Source organism: Miscanthus floridulus, chromosome 15 (assembly GCF_019320115.1).
Source record: "Miscanthus floridulus cultivar M001 chromosome 15, ASM1932011v1, whole genome shotgun sequence".
NCBI classification, from domain to species: domain Eukaryota; kingdom Viridiplantae; phylum Streptophyta; class Magnoliopsida; order Poales; family Poaceae; genus Miscanthus; species Miscanthus floridulus.
In genome coordinates this window covers 58038999-58048240 of record NC_089594.1, presented here as the reverse complement: position 1 = coordinate 58048240, position 9242 = coordinate 58038999, and the positions used below count along the sequence as shown (strand labels likewise).

Sequence of the window (9242 nt, the reverse complement as noted above, 5' to 3'; positions counted from 1 at the left end):
CCACGTCGGCTGTTGACTTGGAGGATGACCTTGGAACCACTCACGATGAGCCAGAACCTCTGGACGGTCAACTAGAAGATGAGCCCACATCCACAGCTGTAACAGGTACACACATCCACCAAGTGACGGGTTGGACGAAGACCGACGACACCCCTCGCACAGTTGCCGATATAGAAAACACAAGACTATAGAGCCCCAGTTGTAGTGACCCGCCTGGTCCCAATAACTAAGGCAGTGGATCCACATCGAGGACGCACTATCACCCGTGGCATCGGGGAAGAAAATGCAAGCAAATAGGTGTAGGATCCACGCGCTGCAGTAGTACCCAACTATCTCCTCATCTGCCACCTCGGGGCACTGTGTGAACTCCTCTCGTAGCCAGGAGATGGCAACTCCAGAAGTGCGAGCCCCTTGCTCACCAAGCTCACACCCAAGGAAGGCCTCCACTCATGCTCTCCAGCCCTCTGACCTGCACTGCCCGATGACTAGGTTGCCATGAATCCTTAGGCCTAGCATCTTCTAATAGTCCTAGAGCGTGACTGTCATCTCCCCAAAAGGTATGTGGAAGCTGTGAGTCTTCAGCCGCCACCTATATTAAAGACAAAGCAAGATTACTTGTCAAAAAATCAATCGCATGAACAAATGACCATGAATGGAGGCAATGATTCAATTTAATACCTGTCAACCAACACAGTTATGGCCGCTGAGTTGAACTTGGGCAGCCCACGACGGACCTGAAAAGAGATGACATCCAGGGCAGCTCTTTGCAGGAAAGGAGTGTACCTATCGTCATACCGCATGTCCAAGAACCCATTGTGGGTTCTAGGATGAAGGAGCAGAAGGTCCTACATCGAATAAAATAGTCTCCTGTTACTTCATGAACACATGTACGCTCACCACTACTTTTTTGTATCGAATAAAACATAGTCTCCTAAAAAGAGATGACCTTGGTGCCTATCAGATATGACGCCAACCTCCCTGCCAGGCCCAACCATGTGTATCTAGACTAGCCTCAAGAACCATCCCCAACTGTCATTGTTCTCCTTCTCAACCAAAGCAAATGCCAAAGGAACCAACTTGTTGTTTGCGTCACAGGATATGGCTATAAGAAGTGTGCCCTGGTATTTGCCAATCAAGAACATACCATCAATGGAGAAGACGGGACGATAGTGCCTAAAGGCCTCGACACACTGAGGGAAGCACCAGAAGGCATGAAAGAATATCTGCCTCCCATCCTTCCATACATTAGGTTTTGGGATGTACTCATAATACATGCCTAGATTCACTGCTTTGATTGCATTGAAAAGAACTAGCAGCTGCTCATACCCATCCTCCTAGTCCCATATATCATCTTCCATGCTCGCTGCTTAGCCCTCCATGCTTTACCATAAGTTATCACATATCATCCATACAATGTCTCATCGGTTCTGATAATTGTCCTCACCTTCATGTTGGGTTCTCCCTGCAAAATTCCAATCAACCGCTTGACAATGAGGGTAGATGTCAACTGCCGATGCCTCAGTGTCAGCTCATGGTCAGCACAATTGTGTGGCCTGACAACTTTTGTGATCTTTCATTTTCTTGTTACCTGTTGCTTCCTTGCACAAACCCACCATGGGCAGCGTTCCTTGTCACACACAACTGTGTAACGACGCTCCGCATATGAATGCAATACCCTATAAGGCCTCTTTTGTATCACTACAAAAGCCTACAACCACCTCTTCAAAGCAGGGAGGCCATTGAACACCCTCCCATTCTCAATTGCCATGTTAGGACCGGCCTTAGGAGCTTCTAGGAGCTCATCATCATGTCCTTCTACAAACGCCTGATTGAAATGAGCAAGATCGCTGAACTCGTGAACTCTAGGATCACGGCGGTCGGATAAGATATGCCTCATTATCTCAACATCACTCTCCATCAGCTCTCCAACAGGGCGATCATCATCAGAATCAAGAGCCCTAGCCATCTCATATGGCTCCGAATCATGCATAATTTCAACACTATTGGAGCCACAGAATCCATCTCCAAAGTGCACTTGCGTAGCAATAGGGGGCACATCCACATTCTCAGGAATGTCTCCTGCAACATCAGTAGAGAAGTGAGGAAAGAATGAAAGAAATAGATATAAGGAACGGGGTAAGCTCCCAAAAACTATGCGGTTAAGACACTTACTCGGATGATTCTATGTCAAAGGGATCTCATAAGGAGGATCTGCCATGGAAACATGAGTCTGACAACCATCTCCAACTACCGCATTGGGGGCAGATTGAGCATCGGGAACCGTAGGTGCAATCTGCACATGCAGATAAGATTCTGGAATGGGAGGGTCAATGTGTGCCTGATGATCCATTGCTGGGGTAAACCCATGAGGGATGGGATCAACTAACACCCGATGCACAACCATGTCCAAACATTGCAGCTGGCTCTTCATAACCGATCTTACATAGTTCTCCCACTGATCCACACAACCAATTGCGATCATTCGCCTGAATATGTTGGGAGGAGAACCTAGGTGCAGTACACCATCAACTGCAATACCATCATCTCCAAGGCAATGCAGCTCCTCCCGAGCCCTTGCAACCATCTCACTAAATAAAGGCCTATCATTGAATAGCATAGGCACGCTTTGCATGTCAACAAACTCAACATATCCATAGCGATCGCTTTCAACGGTGCCTCCCTGATATATGGTGACTAGGTTGTCCATCTAGTTCAAACACATAACGAAACACATGTCATTTAGTCCAAATTAGATGATAGATAGTACCTAACAAGTACTTTCTAACTACAAACTAAGTAAATAAGATAATAACTACGTATATATATACAGTGTACTCACTAAATAGCTAGATCATATGTAGTTAACTAAATATGTAACTACATATCTAAGTAGCTATCTAACTATATCTATGTACCTATGTATCTATGTTTCTATCTATCGACATATATATCTTACTAGATCACTAACTAAATCAACTACCTAAGTCATCACATTAACTAGTAAATAACAAATGCCAACTAAGTAGGTACCTTTCCAACGACTGATCCATGGACATCGATGGAGTTGCAGCAAACGATGGGCGTGGGTCAGGCCAACGATCCAGGCCGGCAGTGGCATGGCCGGCCATTGCAGGTGGCGCGGCCAACGAAAGCAGTGGCATGCGGCGGGCGTGGGATGCCCGGGGCTCCGCGCGGCGAGTTTGGCTCGAAGGGCGTGGGAGGCACGGTGGCCACGGTGGAGGGCGGCGGTGGAGGGCGACAAGGTGGGCCCCGACCGAGGCTGGCGGTGGAGTCCAAGGTGAGGCTAAGGTGAGGACAGCGGAGGAGGACCGCTGGCCCGGCGCGGGTGGCCAGCCGTGGGGCAACGGCGCGGCATGGGGGGTAGCATGGCTGCGGGGCGCGGGCCGTCCGCTGGGGCGCGGAGCGGCGCGGGTGTGGGCGGCCGGTAGAGAGCTTGCTCTACTAGGGCGAGAGAGGGAGAGGAAGAGAGGAAGAGAGGCGTGGGGCCCATAGGTATTAAAGGTTCGGCGCAGTCACTCCGGCGCTGAGATCGGCGCCAAGATCTACGGCGTCGAGCTCGACGCCAAAGTGACTGGCGCCGAGCTCACTACCATGTCATCTACCATGCCCAGGAGCTCGGCGCCAGAGACACTGGCGCCGAGACATGTTATCTCAGTGCCAGCATCAATGGCGCCGAGCTAAGGGTCTATTTTCTGAATTCTTTCCGCTAGGGGTCTATTTGTGAGAAACTTTCAAAAAAAGAGCTAAAATATAAAAAATTCGAGCGTGCTAAAGCCTTTTATTTTTTTAATTATTAAATCTGCTGCTTATAGGAATGCAGCACAGTATTGGCATGCTAATAGTTGCTTCATGTTAGAATCAGCAGAGGATGGAACTATCCTACTGAAAACTGCAATTTGAATTAGCGCATTGCAGCTGGTTATATAACTTGTTCTATATATGGTACTCATGCCAACAACCGTGAGCTAATTATTTTGTTAGATTAATTAGATTTAACCCAACCTTAAATCATATAGGAGTACGGAGTAGATATCAATTCGAAGGTTCATAATAAATACTGAGTAAATTGCACGGCTGGTCCTTAAAGTATTCGGCGGTTTTCATTTGGGTCCCCAAACTATGAAATCGCACGTTTAGCTACCTAATGTATTTAAGTGATCTCATCCAGGTCCAAAATAGACACGAGGAGGGTTAGAAGCTGACATGGACATGATTTGAACAGAAAACCCATGAGACATGCAACGTCCCCATCGGTGGCGGCTCCCGCAAGCCGCGCCCCATGCCTACGCTCGTCGCAAAGCCGGCTGTCTCCTGCACAGCCATGGGTGGCGCACCATCGCTGGGCCTCAGCATCGACTTGGGCATGGCCATGGGCGCCGGCCTCGGGCCCTAAGCGTCCTCGTAGCAGCCACGGGTACATGGCACCCGCGGAGATGTCCATGCCGGCGGAGTATGACTAGGGTGTAGGCAAGGCCGCGGCGACGGTACCAGCGAGGAGCTACTAGCAATGGCACAGGGACGACTTCTTCCCGGAGCTATCATTCATGAGCTGGGGTGCATACCGTCGAGTGCTGGGCGAGACCCCCGCATGCCTCTGGGGCCGCCTCGCGGGGCGGTCCACCGACGATGTGGAGCTAGGCGCACTACACCACTGGAGCGAGCATGAGATGCGGCAGTGCCTCACGTGGTGGGACCTCACCTGGTTCGGCTTTGGCTCCATCATCGGTGCCGGCATCTTCGTTCTCATAGGGCAGGAGGCACACGACCACACAGGCCCCGCCATCGTGCTCTCCTACGTCACCTCAGGCCTCTCCGCCATGCTCTCCATCTTCTGCTACACCGAGTTCACCGTCAAGATCCCCATGGCCAGCGACTCCTTCGCCTACCTCTGTGTGGGCGCACTCAAGGGGATGACCACAGTGCTGCTGGTGGGCGTGCTGGGGCAGGCGCGCTACACCACCCACATCGCATGGAGCCACATCATCCCGCCCGTGTTCACGCTGGTGCAGCCAAGGACCGGCACCCCCGTGCACGCCACCATGCTCATCGCCGTCTGCAACGCCTACATCGCCCTCTTCTCTAGCCTCGACGTCCTCTCTAGCCTGCTCTCTGTCAGCATGCTCTTCATCTTCATGATGATGGCCATGGCGCTACTCGTCCGGCGGTACTACGTGCGGGGCGTGATGACCCAAACACACGCGCTGCGGTTCACGGCGCTGCTACTGCTCATCATCGCATTGTCCATCGGCATCGCTGCATACTAGGGCACATCATGTAGAGTAGTGGCAGGGCTACGTGGTGCTGGTGCCGGTGTGGGCAGCCGGCACATTGGGCTTCCAACTGCTGGTGCCGTGGCGTGGGCGCCCAAGGTGTGGGGCATGCCACTCGTGTCGTGGCCACCCTCGCTGTCCATCGCCACCAACCTCTTCGTAGCGGGGCTAGCCATGGTGGAGATGCTTGTGGTGGAGATGACAGATAGCAGCGGTGAAACTATGGCGTATGGTCGATTTCGGTGGCTAGAGACGATGCGACCGGGTCAGGGAGAAGCACAAGGATGTGGATGAGCTATGAGCGCAAGCTATTTGACATCTCCTGCCTCTGCCTGGGAGGTGTTGGTGGCGAGGCAGCTACCGTAGCCCTGCAGGCAATTGGCGGCGGGGTCATTGGCATAGGCCTCCGTGTCCTAGATGGGGAGGGCGAAGAAGATGGCTCCTGCGGTGCGGAGGCGGTGCATGAGCTAAGTGGGGATGCCATGGCCAGCGATGTGCATGATGCCCTAGTCGGCGGTGGCGCGCACGGCCTCCACGCACGTGTCTGAAAGGTCCTAATGGCTAGAGAGGGGGTGAATAGCCTAATAAAAATTTCTACAACAACACTTAACAAAAAGGTTAGACAATTATGAGGCGAAGCAAGTGTTGCGCTAGCCTACTCAAAAAGGCAAGCCACCTATCACAATTCTAGTTTAGATAGTGTATATTCACATAATAGCTATGATACTACTCTATGTTAGTGTGCTCTCAAAGGCTAACTAAAGAGCCACACCAACCAAGCAAGCAAGCTCTCACAACTAGCTACACTAAAGAGCTTGTCAACTAGTTTGTGGTAGTGTAAAGAGAGTGATCAAGAAGGTTATACCGCTGTGTAGATGAAGGAACCAATCAATCACAAGGATGAATAACAATAAAGACCAATCACCTTGGAATCAAAGATGAACACAATGATTTTTATCGAGGTTCACTTGCTTGCCGGCAAGTTAGTCCTCGTTGTGGCGATTCACTCACTTGGAGGTTCACGCGCTAATTGGCTTCACACGCCAAACCCTCAATAGGGTGCCGCACAACCAACATAAGATGAGGATCACACAAGCCACGAGCAATCCACTAGAGTACCTTTTGGCTCTCTATCAGGGAAAGGTCAAGAACCCCTCACAATCACCATGATCGGAGCCGGAGACAATCACCACCCTCCGCTCAACGATCCTCGCTGCTCCAAGCCATCTAGGTGGCGGCAACCACCAAGAGTAACAAGCAAATCCTGTAGCAAAACAGAAACACCAAGTGCCTCTAGATGCAATCACTCAAGCAGTGCACTTGGATTCACTCCCAATCTCACAAAGATGATGAATCAATGATGGAGATGAGTGAGAGGGCTTTGGCTAAGCTCACAAGGTTGCTATGTCAATGAAAATGGCCAAAGGTATGAGCTTCAACCAGCCATGGGGCTTAAATAAAAGCCCCCACGAAATAGAGCCGTTGTACCCCTTCACTAGGCACAACGCGATTGGACCGGAGGGCCAGCGTCCGGTCACGTGATTCACATCACGTGTCCCCTGCTTCAAATATTATTCATTAGATTTCAATGGTCATCTTGTTGACCGGACGCAGCGCACAAACTGACCGGATGCTCAGCCTCCAGCGTCCGGTCGTTTCCAGTTAGGTTCTAGAAACGTATTTTGCCCACCAGACGTGTCCGGTCATGCTCGACCGGACCCTACCAGCGCCCGGTCAGAGACCCTAGCCTCTGTGCGCTGCTCGGCAATAGGATCGGACCCTGCCTCCAGCGTCCGGTCGCTGAGTGACCCAGCGTCTGATCGGAGATAGACGCTAGCGTCTTTGTGGCTACAACTGACCGGACGCACCGGTCTACCTGAGACCAGCAGCCGGTCACCTTGTGACCAGCGAGACTAACTCCTTTTCACCTCTAACTTCTTCACCCTTGCTCAAATGTGACAACCACCAAGTGTATCACCTTGTGCACATGTGTTAGCATATTTTCACAAACATTTTCAAGGGTGTTAGCATTTCACTAGATCCTAAATACATATGCAATGAGTTAGAGCATCTAGTGTCACTTTGATAACCGTATTTCGATACGAGTTTCACCCCTCTTAATAGTATGACTATCAAACCTAAATGTGTTCACACTCTCTAAGTGTCTTGATCACCAAAATAAAATAGCTCCTATGGTTTATAACTTTGTCTTGAGCTTTTTATTTTTCTCTTTCTTCTTTCCAAGTCCAAGCACTTGATCATCATCATCATGCTATGATCTTTATTTGCTTCACCACTTGGAGTGTGCTACCTATCTCATGATCACTTGATAAACTAGGTTAGCACTTAGGGTTTCATCAATTCACCAAAACCAAACTAGAGCTTTCAGCGTCCCGCTGCTGCCGGCTACTGGTGGCGACTAGGAAGGGGAGATGTCAATGACGGGGATCCACGGCGCGGTGTGGTCGTTGGCATGGGTGCGCACCAGGTCGAAGGCGTCCCTGAGGTCGGCGCGCTCATCGGCGGGGCGGACGTACTCGAGTGGGATGGCAAAGAGGCCGCTTAGAGCCTCCACGCTCGAGCGGGATGGCGGCGTCCCCTTCGGTGGCAGAGGAGTAAGTGGACACTAGGTACCGTGGACCCTCAGCTCAGGTTTTTATGTTCAAATCATGTCCATGTGACCACCACGTCAGCTTCTAACCCTTGCCGTGTCTATTTTGGACCTGAATGAGATCACTTAAATACATTAGGCAGCCAAACGTACGATTTCATAGTTTGGTGACCCAGATGACAACCACTCAATACTTTAAGGATCGGCCATGTAATTTACTCATAAATACTAGTGCAATAGAGTATTGATCACTACACCACAACCTTTAAACAACGACTGATTTAGAGTTGCTGAAAGGGGTGCATAGTGATGGGCAGTCAGTTGCTAAAGGTTATAGCGACGGACACCTGCAGTTGCTAATGAAGCCATCGTTATATGTATACAGCGACGGACATCACCTTTAGCAACCGATAGTTCGACGGTCCAACTTGCGACCGACAACATGTAGCAACCGACAGTTCATCGTAATAAGAACTTTTAGCAACTAAAAGTCTATCGAGCTCAATTAAATAGGTAAAGAAAATTAAACCAATACAATATTAAAATTATAATATTGGACCAAACATTCAGAACCAATACAATATTGAAATTATATTATATAGATTTTGAATGACATGCAAATGGGCCCATTAATCACACTACGTGAAATAGTATTTGTAGGGACGACTCTAGAGGCTTTGTAGGGGCGGTTTACCCAGCCGCCCCTACCCAAACGCCTCTACAAATCATGCATTTGTAGAGGCGATTCCCAGACCACTCCTACAATTTGATTTGCACCCCTATAAATTGATTTGTAGGGGCGGCTATATATTGAGCCGCCCCTATAAATTATTTTCTAGAAATCACAAAAAAGTACAAAAAATAGCAATTTTTTTATCCAAGGATGTCCCCACCCGGCAGCCACACACCCACTCTATGGTTGCAGCATTTTTTCACGATTTTTGCACACTTAGCGTCGGCCGGGATTCGAACCCGTAGCCTCTCCCTCGCGCACAAACTCCTCTACCACTTCACTTCAGATCACTTGTGTCTGCAATCCATTTTTGTTCCCCACATATTATATCAAATTGAGCATAAATTGATTGTTTGAGGCCCTAAACTAATTCAAATGAAAAAGTTGTCCACTATAAAGTTTTATAACTTTTCGAGATCCACAACTTTCATTTTGGTAGTTTCTCCATCCGAGGTCACTTATAAAATTTAAATTTTAAATTTGAGAAATTCGAACGTAGTTTTCCATGGCAAGATGATTTCAAATGAGAAAGTTATCAAATACAAAGTTTTGTAACTTTTTAAGATCTACAACTTTTATTTTTACTGTTTGTCCATCCGAGGTCATT

General features: G+C 49.3%; 1 pseudogene; it reads left to right on the top strand.

Moving 5' to 3' along the window:
* Positions 1 to 4565: 4565 nt before the first annotated feature.
* On the top strand, positions 4566 to 5585 carry LOC136507498 (cationic amino acid transporter 5-like; annotated as a pseudogene).
* Positions 5586 to 9242: the final 3657 nt, after the last annotated feature.